A 23,676-nucleotide genomic window follows, 5' to 3' on the forward strand; every position below is an offset into this window, starting at 1 on the left:
CACTTCACAATCCAGTCAATGTACACAGGTACATCACACTTCACAATCCAGTCTGTGTACACAAGTACATCACACTTCACAATCCAGCCTGTGTACACAAGTACATCATACTCCACAATCCAGTCTGTGTACACAGGTACATCACACTTCACAATCCAGTCTGTGTGCTCAGGTGCATCAAACTTCACAATCCAGTCTGTGTACACAGGTACATCACACTTCACAATCCAGTCTTTGTACACAAGTACATCACACTTTACAATCCAGTCTGTGTACGCAGGTACATCACACTTCACAATATAATCTGTGCACACAGGTGCATCACACTTCACAATCCAGTTTGTGTACACAGGTACATCACACTTCACAACCCAGTCAGTGTACACAGGTACATCACAATTCATAATCCAGTCTGTGTGTACAGGTACATCACACTTCACAATCCAGTCTTTGTACACAAGTACATCACACTTCACAATCCAGTCTGTGTACACAGGTACATCACACTTCACAACCCAGTCAGTGTACACAGGTACATCACACTTCACAATCCAGTCTTTGTACACAAGTACATCACACTTCACAATCCAGTCTTTGTACAGAAGTACATCACACTTCACAATCCAGTCTGTGTACACAGGTACATCACACTCCACAATCCAATCTTTGTACACAAGTACATCACACTTCACAATCCAGTCTGTGTACACAGGTACATCATACTTCACAATCCAGTCTGTATACACAGGTACATCGCACTTCACAATCCAGTCTGTGTGCACAGGTACATCACACTTCACAATCCAGTCTGTGTACACAGGTACATCACACTTCACAATCCAGTCTGTGTACACAGGTACAACACACTTCACAATCCAGTCTTTGTACACAAGGACATCACACTTCACAATCCAGTGTATGAACACATGTACATCACACTTCGCAATCCTGTCTGTGCACACAGGTAGATCGCACTTCACAATTCAATCTGTGTACACAGGTACACCACACTTAACAATCCAGTGTGTGAACATAGGTACATCACACTTCACAATCCAATCTGTGTACACAGATACATCCCACTTCACAATCTGGTCTGTGTACACAGGTACATCACACTTTACAATCCAGTCTGTGTACACAGGTGCATCACACTTCACAATCCAGTCTGTGTGCACATGTACATCACACTTCACAATCCAGTCTGTGTACACGGGTACATCACACTTCACAATCCAGTCTATGTACACAGGTACATCACACTTCACAATGCAGTCTGTGTACGCAGGTACATCACACTTCACAATCCAGTCTGTGTACACGGGTACATCACACTTCACAATCCAGTCAATGTACACAGGTACATCACACTTCACAATCCAGTCTGTGTACACGGGTACATCACTCTTCACTATCCAGTCTGTGTACACAGGTACATCACATTTCACAATCCTGCCTGTGTACACAGGTACATTACACTTCATAATTCAGTCTGTATACACAGGTACATCACACTTCACAATCCAGTCTTTGTACACAAGTACATCACACTTCACAATCCAGTGTCTGTACGCAGGTACATCACACTTCACAATCCAGTCTGTGTACACTGGTACAATACGCTTCACAATCAAGTCTGTGTACACAGGTACATCACACTTCACAATCCAGTGTGTGTACGCAGGTACATCGCACTTCACAATCCAGTCTGTGTACACAGGTACATCACACTTCACAATCCAGTCTTTGTACACAAGTACATCACACTTCACAATCCAGTGTGTGTACGCAGGTACATCACACTTCACAATCCAGTCTGTGTACACAGGTACTCCACACTTCACAATCCATTGTGTGTACACAGGTACATCACACTTCACAATCCAGTCTGTGTACACTGGTACATCACGCTTCACAATCCAGTCTGTGTACACAGGTACATCACACTTCACAATCCAGTCTGTGTACACAGGTACATCACACTTCACAATCCAGTCTGTGTACACAGGTACATCACACTTCACAATCCAGTCTGTGTACACAGGTACATCACACTTCACAATCCAGTCTTTGTACACAAGTACATCACACTTCACAATCCAGTCTGTGTACGCAGGTACATCACACTTCACAATATAATCTGTGCACACAGGTGCATCACACTTCACAATCCAGTTTGTGTACACAGGTACATCACACTTCACAACCCAGTCAGTGTACACAGGTACATCACAATTCATAATCCAGTCCGTGTACACAGGTACATCACACTTCATAATCCAATCTGTGTACACAGGTACATCACACTTCAAAATCCAGTCTGTGTACACAGGTACATCACACTTCACAATCCAGTCTGTGTACACAGGTACAACACACTTCACAATCCAGTCTTTGTACACAAGTACATCACACTTCACAATCCAGTGTATGAACACATGTACATCACACTTCGCAATCCTGTCTGTGCACACAGGTAGATCACACTTCACAATCCAATCTGTGTACACAGGTACACCACACTTAACAATCCAGTGTGTGAACACAGGTACATCACACTTCACAATCCAATCTGTGTACACAGATACATCCCACTTCACAATCTGGTCTGTGTACACAGGTACATCACACTTTACAATCCAGTCTGTGTACACAGGTGCATCACACTTCACAATCCAGTCTGTGTGCACATGTACATCACACTTCACAATCCAGTCTGTGTACACAGGTACATCACACTTCACAATCCAGTCTGTGTACACAGGTACATCAAACTTCACAATCCAGTCTGTGTGCACATGTACATCATATTCCACAATCCAGTCTGTGTACACAGGTACATCACACTTCACAATCCAGTGTGTGTACACAGGTACATCACACTTCGCAATCCAGTCTATGTACACGGGTACATCACACTTCACAATCCAGTCTGTGTACGCAGGTACATCACACTTCACAATCCAGTCTGTGTACGCAGGTACATCACACTTCACAATCCAGTCTGTGTACACGGGTACATCACAGTTCACAATCCAGTCTATGTACACAGGTACATCACACTTCACAATGCAGCCTGTGTACGCAGGTACATCACACTTCACAATCCAGTCTGTGTACACGGGTACATCACACTTCACAATCCAGTCAATGTACACAGGTACATCACACTTCACAATCCAGTCTGTGTCCACAAGTACATCATACTCCACAATCCAGTCTGTGTACACAGGTACATCACACTTCACAATCCAGTCTGTGTGCTCAGGTGCATCACACTTCACAATCCAGTCTGTGTACACAGGTACATCACACTTCACAATCCAGTCTTTGTACACAAGTACATCACACTTTACAATCCAGTCTGTGTACGCAGGTACATCACACTTCACAATATAATCTGTGCACACAGGTGCATCACACTTCACAATCCAGTTTGTGTACACAGGTACATCACACTTCACAACCCAGTCAGTGTACACAGGTACATCACAATTCATAATCCAGCCTGTGTGTACAGGTACATCACACTTCACAATCCAGTCTTTGTACACAAGTACATCACACTTCACAATCCAGTCTGTGTACACAGGTACATCACACTTCACAACCCAGTCAGTGTACACAGGTACATCACACTTCACAATCCAGTCTGTGTACACAGGTACATCACACTTCACAATCCAGTCTGTGTACACAGGTACATCACACTTCACAATCCAGTCTTTGTACACAAGTACATCACACTTCACAATCCAGTCTTTGTACAGAAGTACATCACACTTCACAATCCAGTCTGTGTACACAGGTACATCACACTCCACAATCCAATCTTTGTACACAAGTACATCACACTTCACAATCCAGTCTGTGTACACGGGTACATCACACTTCACAATCCAGTCAATGTACACAGGTACATCACACTTCACAATCCAGTCTGTGTACACAAGTACATCACACTTCACAATCCAGCCTGTGCACACAAGTACATCATACTCCACAGTCCAGTCTGTGTACACAGGTACATCACACTTCACAATCCAGTCTGTGTGCTCAGGTGCATCAAACTTCACAATCCAGTCTGTGTACACAGGTACATCACACTTCACAATCCAGTCTTTGTACACAAGTACATCACACTTTACAATCCAGTCTGTGTACGCAGGTACATCACACTTCACAATATAATCTGTGCACACAGGTGCATCACACTTCACAATCCAGTTTGTGTACACAGGTACATCACACTTCACAACCCAGTCAGTGTACACAGGTACATCACAATTCATAATCCAGTCTGTGTGTACAGGTACATCACACTTCACAATCCAGTCTTTGTACACAAGTACATCACACTTCACAATCCAGTCTGTGTACACAGGTACATCACACTTCACAACCCAGTCAGTGTACACAGGTACATCACACTTCACAATCCAGTCTTTGTACACAAGTACATCACACTTCACAATCCAGTCTTTGTACAGAAGTACATCACACTTCACAATCCAGTCTGTGTACACAGGTACATCACACTCCACAATCCAATCTTTGTACACAAGTACATCACACTTCACAATCCAGTCTGTGTACACAGGTACATCACACTTCACAATCCAGTCTGTATACACAGGTACATCGCACTTCACAATCCAGTCTGTGTGCACAGGTACATCACACTTCACAATCCAGTCTGTGTACACAGGTACATCACACTTCACAATCCAGTCTGTGTACACAGGTACAACACACTTCACAATCCAGTCTTTGTACACAAGGACATCACACTTCACAATCCAGTGTATGAACACATGTACATCACACTTCGCAATCCTGTCTGTGCACACAGGTAGATCGCACTTCACAATTCAATCTGTGTACACAGGTACACCACACTTAACAATCCAGTGTGTGAACATAGGTACATCACACTTCACAATCCAATCTGTGTACACAGATACATCCCACTTCACAATCTGGTCTGTGTACACAGGTACATCACACTTTACAATCCAGTCTGTGTACACAGGTGCATCACACTTCACAATCCAGTCTGTGTGCACATGTACATCACACTTCACAATCCAGTCTGTGTACACGGGTACATCACACTTCACAATCCAGTCTATGTACACAGGTACATCACACTTCACAATGCAGTCTGTGTACGCAGGTACATCACACTTCACAATCCAGTCTGTGTACACGGGTACATCACACTTCACAATCCAGTCAATGTACACAGGTACATCACACTTCACAATCCAGTCTGTGTACACGGGTACATCACTCTTCACTATCCAGTCTGTGTACACAGGTACATCACATTTCACAATCCTGCCTGTGTACACAGGTACATTACACTTCATAATTCAGTCTGTATACACAGGTACATCACACTTCACAATCCAGTCTTTGTACACAAGTACATCACACTTCACAATCCAGTGTCTGTACGCAGGTACATCACACTTCACAATCCAGTCTGTGTACACTGGTACAATACGCTTCACAATCAAGTCTGTGTACACAGGTACATCACACTTCACAATCCAGTGTGTGTACGCAGGTACATCGCACTTCACAATCCAGTCTGTGTACACAGGTACATCACACTTCACAATCCAGTCTTTGTACACAAGTACATCACACTTCACAATCCAGTGTGTGTACGCAGGTACATCACACTTCACAATCCAGTCTGTGTACACAGGTACTCCACACTTCACAATCCATTGTGTGTACACAGGTACATCACACTTCACAATCCAGTCTGTGTACACTGGTACATCACGCTTCACAATCCAGTCTGTGTACACAGGTACATCACACTTCACAATCCAGTCTGTGTACACAGGTACATCACACTTCACAATCCAGTCTGTGTACACAGGTACATCACACTTCACAATCCAGTCTGTGTACACAGGTACATCACACTTCACAATCCAGTCTTTGTACACAAGTACATCACACTTCACAATCCAGTGTGTGTACGCAGGTACATCACACTTCACAATCCAATCTGTGTACACAGGTACACCACACTTCACAATCCATTGTGTGTACACAGGTACATCACACTTCACAATCCAGTCTGTGTACACTGGTACATCACGCTTCACAATCCAGTCTGTGTACACAGGTACATCACACTTCACAATCCAGACTGTGTACACAGGTACATCACACTTCACAATCCTGTCTGTGTACACTGGTACATCACGCTTCACAATCCAGTCTGTGTACACAGGTGCATCACACTTCACAATCCAGTGTGTGTACACAGGTGCATCAAACTCACAATCCAGTCTGTGTACACAGGTACATCACACTTCACAATCCAGTGTGTGTACGCAGGTACATCACATTTCACAATCCAGTCTGTGTACGCAGGTACATCACACATCACAATCCAGTGTGTGTACACAGGTACATCACACTTCACAATCCAGTGTGTGTACGCAGGTACATCACACTTCACAATCCAGTGTGTGTACACAGGTACACCATACTTCACATTGAACTTTGTGTTTACAATTCACAATCCAGTAACTCCAGGAGAATTCAAGTGTCAGTTACTGTTTGTATTATTGTTCGTCAGTTATTGTTCCATATGTTGATCTTGTTAATAAATTGCCTTATTCGTCAAAAAAACAAAATGTATTGTATGAATCTGTACTATGGCCAGAACAGAGAACATTACAAGCCCCACCATCCAGTTTGTGTAGAGGTACATCACATTGTTTATACAGGAACATCTCACATCACAGATCAATCAGTGTACACAGGGTCATCACACTTCACATTCCAATCTATGTACACAGGCACATCACACAACACAAGTCTGTCTGTGTACACAGGTACATCAGAATTCACAACCCAGATTGTGTACACAGGCACATCACACCTCACCACCCGACTGTTTAACCAGGGTCATCACACTTCAGAATAGCATCTGTGTACTCAGTTCCATCACACTTCACAATGTAATCAGTGTACACAGGTCCATCACTCTTCACAATCCAGTCTGTGCACACAGGTACATCACACTTCACAATCCAGTCTGTGTACACAGGTACATCACACTTCACAATATAATCAGTGTACACCGATACATCACACTTCACAATCCAGTCTGTGTACACAGGTACATCACACTTCACAATCCAGTCTGTGTACACAGGTACATCACAATTCACAATCCAGTCTGTGTACACGGGTACATCACACTTCACAATCCAGTCTGTATACACAGGTGCATCAGACTCACAATCCAGTCTGTGCACACAGGTACATCAGACTCACAATCCAGTCTGTACACACAGGTACATCACACTTCACAATATAATCAGTGTACACCGGTACATCACACTTCACAATCCAGTCTGTGTACACAGGTACATCACACTTCACAATCCAGTCTGTGTACGCAGGTACATCACAATTCACAATCCAGTCTGTGTACACGGGTACATCACACTTCACAATCCAGTCTGTACACACAGGTACATCACACTTCACAATATAATCAGTGTACACAGGTACATCACACTTCACAATCCAGTCTGTGTACACAGGTACATCACAATTCACAATCCAGTCTGTGTACACGGGTACATCACACTTCACAATCCAGTCTGCTGGCAGCGCCAGATGTCAGGGGCGTGTCGGATGGCCAGTCCGTTCGCATCCCCCACCCATGTAGAGGCCTGGGGGCCATCGGGCACCCCGAGGGAGGAGGAGGTGGTGTGGTCCGTCCCGGCTCCCTCTGTAGGGGAGGTCCCGGTACACCGCGACACCTCGGACTCCCCATCCCCTTCCGTCCCAGGTGCATCGGGTGGGCAACGGGCAGGACAGGCTGGCAGCTCGCCATCCCAGTCGCCCGGGCCGCAGCCTGGCCCATCTAGGCCAGGACGCCCCAGGAAACGGCCGCCAAAGGGATCCAGTGTCAGAGGGCAGGAATCACAGGAGTCCACCTCCAGTTCTGCTGTACCGTCTGGGGAACCACGTAGACGTAGTCAAAGGGCCCGTAAGGCCAAACAATTAGACACTGAGTAAGTTGGCACGGGTGCAGGGCACAGATGAGTTTTAGGGGCTAGGGCACGTGCATGAACTCCTTTGGTTATTAAAGTCAATGTTACACCTCCCGAAGCTGCCTTCGTGCTCTGTCCAAAGTGTGCGGGGGTGTCATGTACGTTGAGCGCAAGTGTGTGTGTGAGGGGTGGTCTTACCTCAGCCACAGGTGAGTCTGCCCCCTTCCCCCTGGGCCGCCATCAACATCCCCCGGGCAGAGGACGGGACCGTGTGCTGCAGTGTCACAGCCGCATGCAGGGATGGTCCGGGTGGATGGTGGTACTGTGGCCATGGGTCAGACATAGTCCAACGATGTAGAGCCAGGAGCTCATCGGAGGCGGGTTGTCATCATTCTCCATGGCCTGCGATAGACACGCGTCCACCCGCAACTGGGTGAGCCCGGCCCGTTGTGCCGCCGGTGGATCGGCAATTGGGGGTGGGGGGGTGGTGTGCATGCGGGTGGGGTGTGTGGGGTTGGGGAGGGGGGTGAGGGTGCTGGGTGGGTGGGGGGTGTGGGTGGTCAGCTGTTGTCATGGTGTGCGGTCTGTGGCCATACTACCCGATTCCCACGCCCATCTAGTCAGTGAAGCGGGCGTCTATCAGTCTGTCCCGTGCCCGCTGGGCCAGCCGGTAACGGTGGACAGCCACCCGCCTGTGTCTACCCCGTCTGCCCTGACCATTGCCCCCATCCCCCTCATCTGGGGAGGACTGGGCCTCTTCCTGCTGCTCCTCCACTCCGCCCTCCTCTGCCTGCGGCACATCGCCCCTCTGCTGGGCTATGTTGTGCAGGACGCAGCACACCACAATGATGCGGCCGACCCTATCTGACCGATACTGGAGGGCGCCCCCAGAGAGGTCCAGGCACCTGAAACGCATCTTCAGCACGCCAAAGCACCTCTCGATCACTCCCCTTGTCGCTACATGGGCATCATTGTAGCGGTTCTCCGCCTCATTGCGTGGCCTCCGTATAGGCGTCATCAGCCACGATCGCAATGGGTAGCCCCTGTCGCCCAGCAACCAGCCCCTCAGCCGGGGATGGCGTCCCTCGTACATGCCGGGGATGGATGACCGCGACAGCACGAATGAGTCGTGTACACTGCCTGGGTGATGGGCGCAGACGTGCAGGATCATCATGCGGTGGTCGCAGACCACCTGTACGTTCATTGAATAGGTCCCCTTCCTATTAGTGAACACGGCCCTGTTCTCTGCAGGTGGCCGCACGGCGACGTGCATCCCATTGATCGCGCCCTGGACCATGGGGAACCCGGCAACGGCAGAGAAGCCCATGGCCCGGGCATCTTGGCTGGCCCGGTCCACGGGGAAGCGGATGTAGCGGTGCGCCATGGCATAAAGGGCATCTGTCACTGCCCGGATGCACCGATGTCTGCGATATGCCGGACAGGTCCCCACTCGGTGCCTGGAATGACCCCGTTGCATAAAAGTTCAGGGCCACCGTAACCTTGACGGACACGGGGAGAGGGTGTCCCCCGCCAGTGCCACGCGGTGACAGGTGTGCCAGCAGGTGGCAGATGTGTGCCACGGTTTCCCGGCTCATCCGGAGTCTCCTCCTGCATTCCCGGTCCGTGAGGTCCTGGTATGACTCCCGGGGCCGGTACACACGGGGCGCCCTCGGGTGCCTCCGTTGCCGTGGGGCCGCGACGTCCTCCTCCCCCTCCTCGTCCTGTCGGTCAGGTGTCCCTCCAGCCTGGGCGGCTGCCGCCTGCCCCTCTGCGGCAGCCTGCGCCACCTCTCTGGCACGCTACTCCTCCTCATCCAGGGCAACATAGACATGAGCGGCTGCCACCACGGCGGCCAACATCGCTGGATGGTCTGAAAACATGACGGCCTGGTGGGGGGGAGGGGAACGACGACATGTCATCATTGCCAATATCCCCTCCTCCCCCCAGCCAGGTGGCATGGACCGCATGGGTCCAACTGTTGGAGGCTGGCGCCTGGCCAGGTGGACCAACTCATTTGCCCTCCCATCACCCACCCCGGCACGGACCCCCTCCCCAACCTCCACCCCGGCACGGACCCCCCCCCCCCCCCCCCCCAACCTCCACCCTGGCACGGACCCCCTCCCCAACCTCCACCCCGGCACGGACCCCCCCCCCCCCCCCAACCTTCACCCCAGCACGGACCCCCTCCCCAACCTCCACCCCGGCACGGACCCCCTCCCCAACCTCCACCCCGGCACGGACCCCCTCCACCCCGGCACGGACCCCCCCCCCCAACCTCCACCCCGGCACGGACCCCCCCCCAGCCCCCAACCTCCACCCCGGCACGGACCCCCCCCCCCCCCCAACCTCCACCCCGGCACGGACCCCCTCCCCAACCTCCACCCCGGCACGGACCCCCCCCCCCCAACCTCCACCCCGGCACGGATCCCAACCCCCAACCTCCACCCCGGCACGGACCCCCCCCCCCCCAACCTCCACCCCGGCACGGACCCCCCCCCAACCTCCACCCCGGCACGGACCCCCCCCCCAACCTCCACCCCGGCACGGACCCCCCCCCCCCAACCTCCACCCCGGCACGGACCCCCTCACCAACCTCCACCCCGGCACGGACCCAACCTCCACCCCGGCACGGACCCCCTCCCGGCACTTCCCCGGAGCCCAGCCTACTCTAACCACCACCCCCCCGCCGCACACACACACACACAAGCCGAGACACACCTCTCCTCAGGCAATCAGTCTGCGGCCACGCCATTTCCTGCCCAGAGCCAACCCCCCAGGCCGTCACTCACCTCCTCGCTGGTCGGCGTGAGCCTGGAGCACCGGGTCACGCCGATGAAAAGGAGGTTTGATTGACGTCGACGTGAACGGTCATCACGTCGACGGGACTTCGGCCCATCCGGAAGGGAGAATGTCGGCAGGCCGAAAATCGGCTGCCTTGCGCAGACCCGTGACATTCTCCGCGGCAGCGGCGCCATTAACGCCCTGCCGACTTTTCTCCCTTCGGAGACTTCGGCGGGGGCGGGATTCACGGCGGCCAACGGCCATTCTCCGACCCGGCGGGGGGTCGGAGAATGACGCCCCTGAAGTACAAAGGCGGTTAAATATTTATTTGCGCCTTTTTACGGAGCTGTTCGCTGTAAAGTTGCAGCCCGCTGTACATTTATTTTTCAAAATGTGTGGTTGGTTTATTCATTACAAAAATGCAGCAAGTCCGCGATGTGGAGCTGCCCGAGTTACCCAGAGACTCGAAAGACAAGGGGTAACATCAAAAAGGAAATTGGGAAAGCAGGGCTAAAAAGGATCATGAAATATCTTTGGTTAAGGAAAATCCCAAAGCCTTTTATTCGTATATAAGGAGCAAGAGAGTAACTAGAGAAAGGATTGGCCCACTCAAAGACAAAAGAGGGAATTTATGCGTGGAGTCAGAGGAAATGGGTGAGATTCTTAATGAGTACTTTGCATCAGTATTCACCAAGGAGAGGGACATGACGGATGTTGAGGCTCGTGATGGATATTTAAATACTCTAGGTCAAGTCGGCATAAGGAAGGGGGACGTTTTGGGTATTCTAAAAGGCATTCAGGTGGACAGGTCCCCAGGTCCGGATGGGATCTATCCCAGGTTACTGAGGGAAGCGAGGGACGAAATAGCTGGGGCCTTAACAGATACCTTTGCAGCATCCTTGAGCACGGGTGAGGTCCTGGAGGACTGGAGAATTGCTAATGTTGTCCCTTTGTTTAAGAAGAATAGCAGGGATAATCCAGGGAATTATAGACCTGTGAGCTTGACGTCAGTGGTAGGCAAACTATTGGAGAAGATACTGAGGGATAGGATCTATTCACATTTGGAAGAAAATAGACTTATCAGTGATAGGCAGCATGGTTTTGTGCAGGGAAGGTCATGTCTTACAAACCTAATAGAATTCTTTTGAGGAAGTGACAAAGTTAATTGATGAGGGAAGGGCTGTGGATGTCATATACATGGACTTCAGTAAGGTGTTTGATAAAGTTTCCCATGGCAGGTTGATGGAAAAAGTGAAGTCGTATGGGGTTCAGGGTGTACTAGCTAGATGGATAAAGAACTGGCTGGGCAACAGGAGACCGAGAGTAGTGGTGGAAGGGAGTGTCTCAAAATGGAGAAAGTTGACTAGTGGTGTTTCACAGAGATCTGTGCTCAGACCACTGTTGTTTGTGATATACATAAATGATCTGGACGAAGGTATAGGTGGTCTGATTAGCAAGTTTGCAGATGATACTAAGATTGGTGGAGTTGCAGATAGCGAGGAGGACTGTCAGAATACAGCAAAATATAGATAGATTGGAGAGTTGGGCAGAGAAATGGCAGATGGAGTTCAATCCAGGCAAATGTGAGGTGATGCATTTTGGAAGATCTAATTCAAGAGCGGACTATACGGTCAATGGAAGAGACCTGTGGAAAATTGATGTACAGAGAGATCTGGGAGTTCAGGTCCATTGTACCCTGAAGGTGGCAACGCAGGTCGATAGAGTGGTCAAGAAGGCACACAGCATGCTTGCCTTCATCGGACGGGGTATTGAGTACAAGAGTCGGCAGGTCATGTTACAGTTGTATAGGACTTTGGTTAAGCCACATTTGGAATACTGCGTGCAGTTCTGGTCCCCACATTACCAGAAGGATGTGGATGCTTTAGAGAGGGTGCTGAGGAGGTTCACCAGGATGTTGCCTGGTATGGAGTGTGCTAGCTATGAAGAAAGGTTGAGTAGATTAGGATTGTTTTCGTTGGAAAGACAGAGGTTGAGGGGGGACCTGATTGAGGTCTACAAAATTATGAGAGGTATGGACAGGGTGGATAGCAACAAGCTTTTTCCAAGAGTGGGGATGTCAATTACAAGGGGTCACGATTTTAAGGTAAGAGGGGGAAAGTTTAAGGGAGATGTGCGTGGAAAGTTTTTTGCGCAGAGTGTGGTGGGTGCCTGGAACGCTTTGCCAGCACAGGTGGTAGAGGCGGGCATGATAGCATCATTTTAAGATGCATCTAGACAGATGTATGAACTGGCGGGGAACAGAGGGAAGTAGATCCTAGGAAAATAGAAGACAGGTTTAGATAAAGGATCTGGATCGGCGCAGGCTGGGAGGGCCGAAGGGCCTGTTCCTGTGCTGTAATTTTCTTTGTTCTTTGTTCTTTGTATACACAGGTGCATCAGACTCACAATCCAGTCTGTGCACACAGGTACATCACACTTCACAATCCAGTCTGTACACACAGGTACATCACACTTCACAATATAATCAGTGTACACCGGTACATCACACTTCACAATCCAGTCTGTGTACACAGGTACATCACACTTCACAATCCAGTCTGTGAACATAGGTACATCACAATTCACAATCTAGTCTGTGTACACAGGTACATCACACTTCACAATCCAGTCTGTATACACAGGTACATCACACTTCACAATCCAGTCTGTATACACAGGTGCATCAGACTCACAATCCAGTCTGTGCACACAGGTACATCACACTTCACAATCCAGTCTGTATACACAGGTACATCACACTTCACAATATAATCAGTATGCACAGGTAAATTACACTTCACAATCCAGTCTGTGTACGCAGGTACATCACACTTCACAATCCAGTCTGTGTACGCAGGTACATCACACTTCACAATCCAGTCTGTGTGCGCAGGTACATCACACTTCACAATCCAGTCTGTGTACACGGGTACATCACACTTCACAATCCAGTCTGTATGCACAGGTGCATCAGACTCACAATCCAGTCTGTGCACACAGGTACATCACACTTCACAATCCAGTCTGTGTACACTGGTACATCACACTTCACAATCCAGTCTGTATACACAGGTACATCACACTTCACAATCCAGTCTGTGTACACATGTACATCACACTTCACAATCCAGTCTGTGTACACGGGTACATCACACTTCACAATCCAGTCAGTGTACACAGGTACATCACACTTCATAATTCCAGTCTGTGTACACAGGCACATCACACTTCACAATATAATCAGTGTACACAGGTACATCACACTTCACAATCCAGTCTGTGTACACAGGTACATCACACTTCACAATCCAGTCTGTGTACACATGTACATCACACTTCACAATCCAGTCTGTGTACACGGGTACATCACACTTCACAATCCAGTCAGTGTACACAGGTACATCACACTTCATAATTCCAGTCTGTGTACACAGGTCCATGACACTTTACATACTTTGGTTCTGTCTTCACAAAAGAGGAGACAAATTAGACACCGGAAATGTTGGAGAATGAAAGATTTAGTGAGAGAGAAGAACTGGGGGAGATCAACATTAGTAGAGAAATGGTGCTGGGAAAATTGATGGGATTTAAAGCGGATAAATCCCCAGGGCCTGAGAATCTGCATCCCAGAGCTCTGGAAATAGTGGATGCATTGGTGGTCATCTTCCGGGATTCTATAGACTCTGGAACTGTCCCTGCAGATTGGAGGGTAGCTAATGTCACTCCAATATTCAAAAAGGGAGGTAGAAAGAAAACAGGGAATTATAGACCAGTAAGCCTAACATCGGAAATGGGGAAAATGCTTGAATTCATTATCAAGGACTTTATAGCGGAACATTTAGAAAGCAGTGGCAGGGTCAGTCAGAGTCAGCATGGATTTATGAAGGGGAAATCATTCTTGACAAATCTGTTGGAATTCTTTGAAGATGTAACCAGTACAGTTGACAAGGGGGAGTCAGTCGATGTGGTATATTTGGACTTTCAGAAGGTGTTTGACAAAGTCCCGCATAAGAGATTATTGTGCAAAATTAAAGTGCATGGAATTGGGGGAAGTGTATTGAGGTGGATAGAAAACTGGTTGGCAGAGAGAAAACAAAGAGTAAGTATTAACGGGTCCTTTTCAAATTGGCAGGCAGTAACTAGTGGGGTGCCACAGGGATCGGTGCTGGGACACCAGCTATTCACAATATATATTAATGATTTGGATGAGGGAACAAAATGTTACATCTCAGAGTTTGCAGATGGTACCAAGTTGGGTGAGAGGGTGAACTGTGATGAGGATGCAGATATCTTACAGAATAATCTGGACAGGTTGGGCGAATGGCCAAATCAACGGCAGATGCAGTATAATGTGGATAAGTGTGAGGTGATTCACTTGAGAAACAAAAAAGGAAGGCAAATTACTACTTGAACGGTTGTAAATTGGACCTGAGTGACCTTGTGCACCATTCGCTGAAGGTAAGCATGCAGGTGCAGCAGGCGGTAAAGATGTTGGCCTTTATTGCGCGAGGTTTTGAGTATAGAAGAAGGGATGAGTTGCTGCAATTGTACAGGGCCTTGGTGAGGCCACACCTGGAGTGTTGTGTGCAGTTGTGGTCTCCTTCTCTGCGGGAGGATGTTCTTGCTCTCGAGGGAGTGCAGCGAAGGTTTACCAGACTGATTCCAGGGATGGCGGGACTGTCATATGAGGAGAGATTGACTAGGTTGGGATTGTTCTCGCTGGAGTTCAGAAGAATGAGGGGGATTCTCATCGAGACTTACTAAATTTTAACAGGACATGACAGGGAAGATGCAGGGAAGATGTTACCAATGGTGGGTGTGTCCAGAACCAGGGGTCACAGCCTGAGGATTCCGGGTAAACCATTTCAGACAGAGATGAGGAGACATTTCTTCACACAAAGAGTGGTGAGCCTGTGGAATTCATTACCACAGGAAGTAGTTGATACTAAAACATTGAATATATTCAAGATGCGGCTGGATATAGCACTTGGGGCGAATGGAATCAAAGACTATGGGGAAAAAGCAGGATTAGGCTATCGAGTTGGATGATCAGACATGATCGTGATAAATGGTGGAGCAGGATCGAGGGCCAAAAGACCTCCTCCTGCTCCTATCTTCTATGTACCTATGTATCCCTCCACAGCCCCTACAGTGGATCTGTATCAGTGAGAAGTCGCTTGGTAAGCCAACTACCGGAAAGTTTCACCGACCTGGAGCATGGCGGAGGAGGGCGCGAGAGAGAAAATCACCTCCCCCTCTCCAGCACTGGCAGCATCCTCCAGCGACTCCCAGGCCACAGATGCAGGAGGGACTGCAACTGGCAAAAAGATAAATATGGGTACATGGTATCCATCATCCAAATTAGGGGCAGCACGGTAGCACAAGTGGATAGCACTGTGGCTTCACAGCGCCAAGGTCCTAAGTTAGATTCCCCGCTGGGTCACTGTCTGTGCGGAGTCTGCACGTTCTCCCCGTGTCTGCGTGGGTTTCCTCCAGGTGCTCCGGTTTCCTCCCACAGTCCAAAGACGTGCAGGTTAGATGGATTGGCCATGACAAATTCCCCTTAGTGACCAAAAAAGATTAGGAGGGGTTATTGGGTTACAGGGATAGGTTGGAAGTGAGGGCTTAAGTGTGTCGGTGCAGACTCGATGGGCCGAATGGCCTCCTTCTGCACTGTATGTTCTATGTTCTAACCCTCCTCTGCCCCAAAACAAAAATACACCAAACACAGTGCAAATGGAAAACAAGGAACACCAGCGACCTGCACGGCTCCCATAAAGGGAACAGCAGATGGCTACTGAACATAAAAAAATCCCCGGTCATCCATGAAAGTGTCCCAGCGCAATCTGAGGTCTGCGCAGTCGAGCCGTCCCTCCTCTCCTGCAGTGTCGCCATCTGATCTTCCATCACCACCCTGTCTGTGGACCAGGCCTCACAAAGAGGGGCATTAACAGGTGGTCCACAGGTCCAGAACAGAATACAAAGTCAACTCACAAAACAGGCCTTTAAAAAACATCCACAGATTGCTCAAGCAAATCCCCCTGCATCCTGAACCCGGTAGTAGGACCAACAAAATCCTCCCCTTGCTGCACTCCAGGTAATAAAGATCGAAAGGCAGCAAACTTCTTTCTTCCTTCCCTCATCCAGAAAGCAGCAAGTAAGCCCAAGGGGAAGAGGCAGCAGGCAAGCAGAAAAGGCAGCAGTAAGCAGCAAACAAACTCTCAGTTACAGCTGCCTCCAGGCATCTATATGTCACGAGCAGGAGCAAGCAACAAACACAACCTGCATCTGGGACCAATCCTTTATTAACAATAGCCTTCAGCTGTGCAGCCAGAGGCTGCTCACAACCAAAGGCAGTTAAAGTGTCCTTCAGCATCTAACCAAGAACGGGGCTCTGTCCTGGAGTGTTTAGGACAAACCGGCAGAAGCTGTAGTTGCCCCTGTTAGGGGTATACACAATTTGGGGGATGGCCTTTAGGAACCATGGGTGCTGAGCCCCTCAGCCACCCAATCCAAGGTCGACCCACCACCGATGGCTCCCAGCTCCCGACCAGGACCATCACCCCCGTGAGCACCCCCACCCCCGAGCACTGGGGCCGCTGGACTGCATGCCAATTAAAATGGCCACTCACCTCCTCCGATCCTTTCAGCGGTCATTGCACTAGGATCCCATTTTTAAATAGGAGTGCTAAACGGTACCAGCTTGAGCGCTTGCTGGGGAGCTGGTTAGTTCCTGGGAGGCCGTTAGATTGGGCTTCCATCTCATTAATAAGATGGAGATTGCCCTTAATAGGTCTCAACTGGTGTCTTGCCACGTCGAGGCGGGATCTGGAACCCGCCAATAGGAGCGAGCCGGTTAGACGTGGATCCCGCTTTCGGCCTCTCCCGTGATTTAACCGGTATGTACGGATTTGTACCGGCCGCATTGTGGCTGTTAAATTGCAGCCTTTGTTTTCTCTAAGTATTGACTGCACAGTTGTTGTTTAGACGAATCATTTGTTTTTCCACTTTCTCAAACTAGAATATTAAAATAAGTTGTTTTTTGTTGATTAGAATTCCTGTCCTCTGGCATTCTGTGACCTTGGACTACAGAGCAAGTCGCTGAGTAATCTTATCTGCCGTGGTCACCTGAAGCATCAGAAGATGAAGTTTCATTGATGGACATAACACCTGATTGATGACAGATGGGAAAACACCATCAAGAGCTGCGTAAACAAGCTGAACATTACAAAGTCTGCTTCACCTTGAGGTCCCTGTGAGAGGAACTGAGAAGAGCTGAGATTTGTTTGGGGAAAGATTGTGTGGCAGGCTTCACGAGACTGGAATGGAGCCAGAAATCCAGTTTGAAGAGACATTGCTTCAGAGACTCAGTGCTGCAGCCGGGTGGAATAGTCATCCACGGACAACAGGAGGAAGGGTCAGAAACGGAGTGACTGACCAGAGTGCCCACCCATTGGGGTGACTCAGTGACTTGGTGATGTGTGTACCGAGGGGACAGTAACGTGGGCACCAATTTCCTCAGATATATACAAATTGCTTCTCCTTTCAATAAATAAAGTTCTTTTCATACACATGGGACTGGATTCTCCGCTGTCAGGATTCCCCATTGCGCCGGCAGCGCACCCACACGAGAGATTTCCCGACGGCGTGGGGCTGCCCACAATGGGACCACATTGACCGGCGAGCGTAACGGAGAATCCTGCCCATTATCTTTCTTTTATATCATTTTAGATATATTATCAGTGATAATTGTCATATTACTATCCTTATTCAATAAAATTGTTACTTTCACACAACACTTCTCAGAGTTGCTCATTCCTGTCACATCCAGAGTGCGGCTTCGAACCTCAGTGAGACTCTGAAAGGGATTCTCACCTCTCCTCACGGAAACACTTTATTGTACGGTGAGTCCCTCCAGACAAACTGAACGAGATAAGCTGGTAACTATTCCCGGTGTAAAAGGGTCTGAGGAAATCATAGAATTTCATCGACTCATAGGATCGCTACAGTGCAGAAGGAGGCCGTTCAGCCCATCGAGTCTGCACCTATTCTTCAGGAGGCAGTGGCGCAGTGTGTTGTCAATCAACGAGTAATCCAGAAACTGAGGGTAATGCCCTGAGGATGTGGGTTCAAATACTGTCAGGGCAGAAGGTGGAATTTAAATTGAATTAAAGAAATCTGGAATTTGAAGTCTAATGACGATCATGAAACCATTCTCGATTGTCGTAAAAACCCACAAATGTCCTTTAGGGGAGGAAATCTGTTATCCTTATCTGGTCTGGCCTACATGTGACTCCAGAGCCACAGCAATGTGTTTGTCCATGAAATGCCCTCAGGGCTGGGATTTGAATGCCCTCAGGATGGAAAATAAATGTTGACACAGCCAGCACGCCCACATCCCATGAACAAATGTTTTAAAAGAGCACCCGACACAGGTACACTACCCCAGCCACTCCGTCCTAACCCCGTAATCGAACCTGCATATCCCTGGACACAAAATGACAATTTAGCAGAGCCAACCCACCGAACCTGCACATTCCTGGACACAAAAGAATAATTTAGCATGGCCAATCCACCTAACCTGCACATCTTTGGACATCAAGGAATAATTTAGCATGGCCAAACCACCTAACCGGCATATCCCTGGACACAAAAAGACAATTAAGCATGGCCAATCCACCAAGCCTGCATTTCCCTGGACACAAAATGACAATTTAGCATGGCCAAACCACCTAACCGGCATATCCCTGGACACAAAATGACAATTAAGCACGGCCAATCCACCGAACCTGCATTTCCCTGGACACAAAATGACAATTTAGCACGGCCAATCCACCTCACCTGCACATCCCTGGACACAAAAGAATAATTTAGCATAGCCAACCCACCTAACCTGCGCATCCCTGGACACAAAAAGAGTAATTTAGCATGGCTAATCTACCTAACTTGCATATCGCTGGACAAAAAATGACAATTTAGCAGAGCCAATCCACCTACCCTGCACATCTTTGGACACGAAGGGACAATTTAGCATGGCCAATCCACCTAACTTGCACATCTTTGGACATTAAGGGTCAATTTAGCATGGCCAATCCACCTCACCTGCATATCCCTGGACACAAAAGAATAATTTAGCATAGCCAATCCACCAAACCTGCACATCTTTGGATACGAAGGGGCAATTTAGCATGACGAATCCAACTAATCTGCACATCTTTGGAAACTATGGGACAATTTAGCATGGCCAATCCACCTAATCTGCACATCTTTGTACACTAACGGACAATTTAGCATGGCAAATCCACGTAACATGCACATCCCCGGACACAAAAGAATAATGTAGCATGGCCAATCCACCTAACATGCACATCCCTGGACATAAAAGAATAATTTAGCAGAGCAAATCAACTTAACCTGCACATCTTTGGACATTAAGGGACACTTTAGCATGGCAAATCCACCTGACCTGCATATCCCTGGACCCAAAAGAATGATTTAGCAATAGCCAACCCACCTTACCTGCACATCTTTGGACGCAAAAGAATAATTTAGCATGGCCAATCCACCTAACCTGCACATCTTTGGACATGAAGGGGCAATTTAGCATGGCCAATCCACCTAACCTGCACATCTTTGGCACTAACGGACAATTTAGCATGGCAAATCCACCTAACCTGCACATCTTTGGCACTAACGGACAATTTAGCATGGCAAATCCACCTAACATGCACATCCCCGGACACAAAAGAATAATTTAGCGTGGCCAATCCACCTAACATGCACATTCCTGGACACAAACGAATAATTTAGGAAAGCCAACCCACCAAACCTGCACATCTTTGGACACGAAGGGGCAATTTAGCATGGCCAATCCACCTAACCTGCACATCTTTGGACACAAAGGGGCAATTTAGCATGGCCATTCCACCTAACCTGCACATCTTTGGACACAAAGGGGAAACTTAGCATTGCCAATCCACCTAACCTGCACATGGTTGGACACTAACGGACAATTTCGCATGGCAAATCCACCTAACATGCACATCCCCGGACACAAAAGAATAATTTAGCATAGCCAATCTACCTAACCTGCACATCTATGGACATTAAGGGACAATTTAGCATGGCAAATCCACCTAACCTGCATATCCCTGGACACAAACAAATAATTTAGCATAGCCAACCCACCTAACCTGCACATCTTTGGACGCAAAAGAATAATTTAGCATGGCCAATCCACCTAACCTGCACATCTTTGGACATGAGGGGCAATTTAGCATGGCCAATCCACCTAACCTGCACATCTTTGGCACTAACGGACAATTTAGCATGGCAAATCCACCTAACCTGCACATCTTTGGCACTAACGGACAATTTAGCATGGCAAATCCACCTAACATGCACATCCCCGGACACAAAAGAATAATTTAGCGTGGCCAATCCACCTAACATGCACATTCCTGGACACAAACGAATAATTTAGGATAGCCAACCCACCAAACCTGCACATCTTTGGACACGAAGGGGCAATTTAGCATGGCCAATCCACCTAACCTGCACATCTTTGGACACAAAGGGGCAATTTAGCATGGCCATTCCACCTAACCTGCACATCTTTGGACACAAAGGGGAAACTTAGCATTGCCAATCCACCTAACCTGCACATGGTTGGACACTAACGGACAATTTCGCATGGCAAATCCACCTAACATGCACATCCCCGGACACAAAAGAATAATTTAGCATAGCCAATCTACCTAACCTGCACATCTATGGACATTAAGGGACAATTTAGCATGGCAAATCCACCTAACCTGCATATCCCTGGACACAAACAAATAATTTAGCATAGCCAACCCACCTAACCTGCACATCTTTGGACGCAAAAGAATTTAGCACGGCCAATCCACCTAACCTGCATATCCATGGACGCGAAGGTACAATTTAGCATGGCCGATCCACCTAACCTGCAGATCACTGGACACGAAGGGACAATTTAGCACTGCCAATCCACATAACCTGCATTTCCCTCGACACAAAATGACTATTTAGCATTGCCAATCCACCTAACCTGCATATCCCTGGACACGAAGGGACAATTTTGCATGGCCAATCCACCTAACCTGCATATCCCTGGACACGAAGGGACAATTTAGCATGGCTAATCCACCTCACCTGCATGTCCCTGGACACGAAGGGACAATTTAGCATGGCCAATCCACCTCACCTGCATATCCCTGGACACGAAGGGACAATTTAGCATGGCCAATCCACCTAACCTGCCTATTCCTGGACACGAAGGGGCAATTTAGCATGGCCAATCCACCTCATCTGCACATCCCTGGACACAAAAGAATAATTTAGCATAGCCAACCCACGTAACCTGCACATCCCTGGACACTAAATGAATAATTTAGCATGGCCAATCCACCTAGCCTGCACATCCCTGGACACAAAATGACAATTTAGCATGGCCAATCCACCTAACCTGCACATTCCTGGACACAAAATGACAATTTAGCATGGCCAATCCACCTAGCCTGAATATCCCTGGACACAAAATGACAATTTAGCATGGCCAATCCACCTAACATGCATATCCCTGGACACAAAAGAATAATTTAGCATTGCCAGTCCACCTAACCTGCATTTCCCAGGACACGAAGGGACAATTTAGCATGGCCAATCCATCTAACATGCATATCCCTGAACACAAAGTGACAATTTAGCATGGTCAATCCACCTAACCTGCACATCTTTGGACACAAAGGGACAATTTAGCAGAGCCAATCCTCCTAATCTGCACATCTTTGGACACAAAGGGGCAATTTAGCATGACCAATCCACCTAATCTGCACATCTTTGGACGCAAAAGAATAATTTAGCATGGCCAATCCACCTAACCTGCATATCCCTGGGCACGACGGGACAATTTAGCATAGCCAATCCACCTAACCTGCACATCTTTGGACATTAAGGGACAATTTAGCATGGCCAATTCACCTCACCTGCATATCCATGGACACAAAAGAATAATTCAGCCAAGAGAATCCACCTTACCTGCACATCTTTGGACACAAAGGGGCAATTTAGCATAGCCAATCCACCTAACCTGCACATCTTTGGACACAAAGGGGCAACTTAGCATGACCAATCCTCCTAAGCTGCACATCTTTGGACACAAAGGGGCAATTTAGCATGACCAATCCACCTAATCTGCACATCTTTGGACACAAACTGTCAATTTAGCATAGCCAATCTACCTGACCTGCACATCTTTGGACACGAAGGGACAATTTAGCATGGCCAATCCACCTAATGTGCACATCTTTGGACACTAACGGACAATTTAGCATGGCAAATCCACATAACATGCACATCCCCGGACACACAAGAATAATTTAGCATGGCCAATCCACCTAACATGCACATCCCTGGACACAAAAGAATAATTTAGCATAGACAATCCACCTAACCTGCACATCCTGGGACACGAAGGGGCAATTTAGCATGACCAATCCACCTATTCTGCACATCTATGGAAACTAACGGACAATTTAGCATTGCCAATCCACCTCACCTGCATTTCCCTGAACACAAAATGACAATTTAGCATAGCCAATCCACCTAATATGCACATCCCTGGACACAAAAGAATAATTTAGCAGAGCCAATCCACTTAACCTGCACATGTTTGGACACTAACGGACAATTTCGCATGGCAAATCCACCTAACATGCACATCCCCGGACACAAAAGTATAATTTAGCATGGCCATTCCACCTAACATGCACATCCCTGGACACAAAAGAATAATTTAGCATAGCCAATCTACCTAACCTGCACATCTATGGAC

At 48.2% G+C, this 23,676-nt stretch overlaps 1 long non-coding RNA gene across 1 annotated transcript in view; it reads left to right on the plus strand.

The window, feature by feature from the left end:
* LOC140426671 (uncharacterized) overlaps positions 1 to 18,616 on the plus strand; it is a 35,374-nt gene extending 16,758 nt beyond the window's left edge. The window contains exon 2 of the long non-coding RNA XR_011948259.1: positions 17,874 to 18,616. This is a non-coding gene — a long non-coding RNA (uncharacterized lncRNA). The remainder of the gene's footprint in view (positions 1 to 17,873) is intronic.
* The last annotated feature ends 5,060 nt before the right edge of the window (positions 18,617 to 23,676 follow it).

Source organism: Scyliorhinus torazame, chromosome 7, assembly GCF_047496885.1.
Source record: "Scyliorhinus torazame isolate Kashiwa2021f chromosome 7, sScyTor2.1, whole genome shotgun sequence".
In the NCBI taxonomy this organism is placed as follows: Eukaryota; Metazoa; Chordata; class Chondrichthyes; order Carcharhiniformes; family Scyliorhinidae; genus Scyliorhinus; species Scyliorhinus torazame.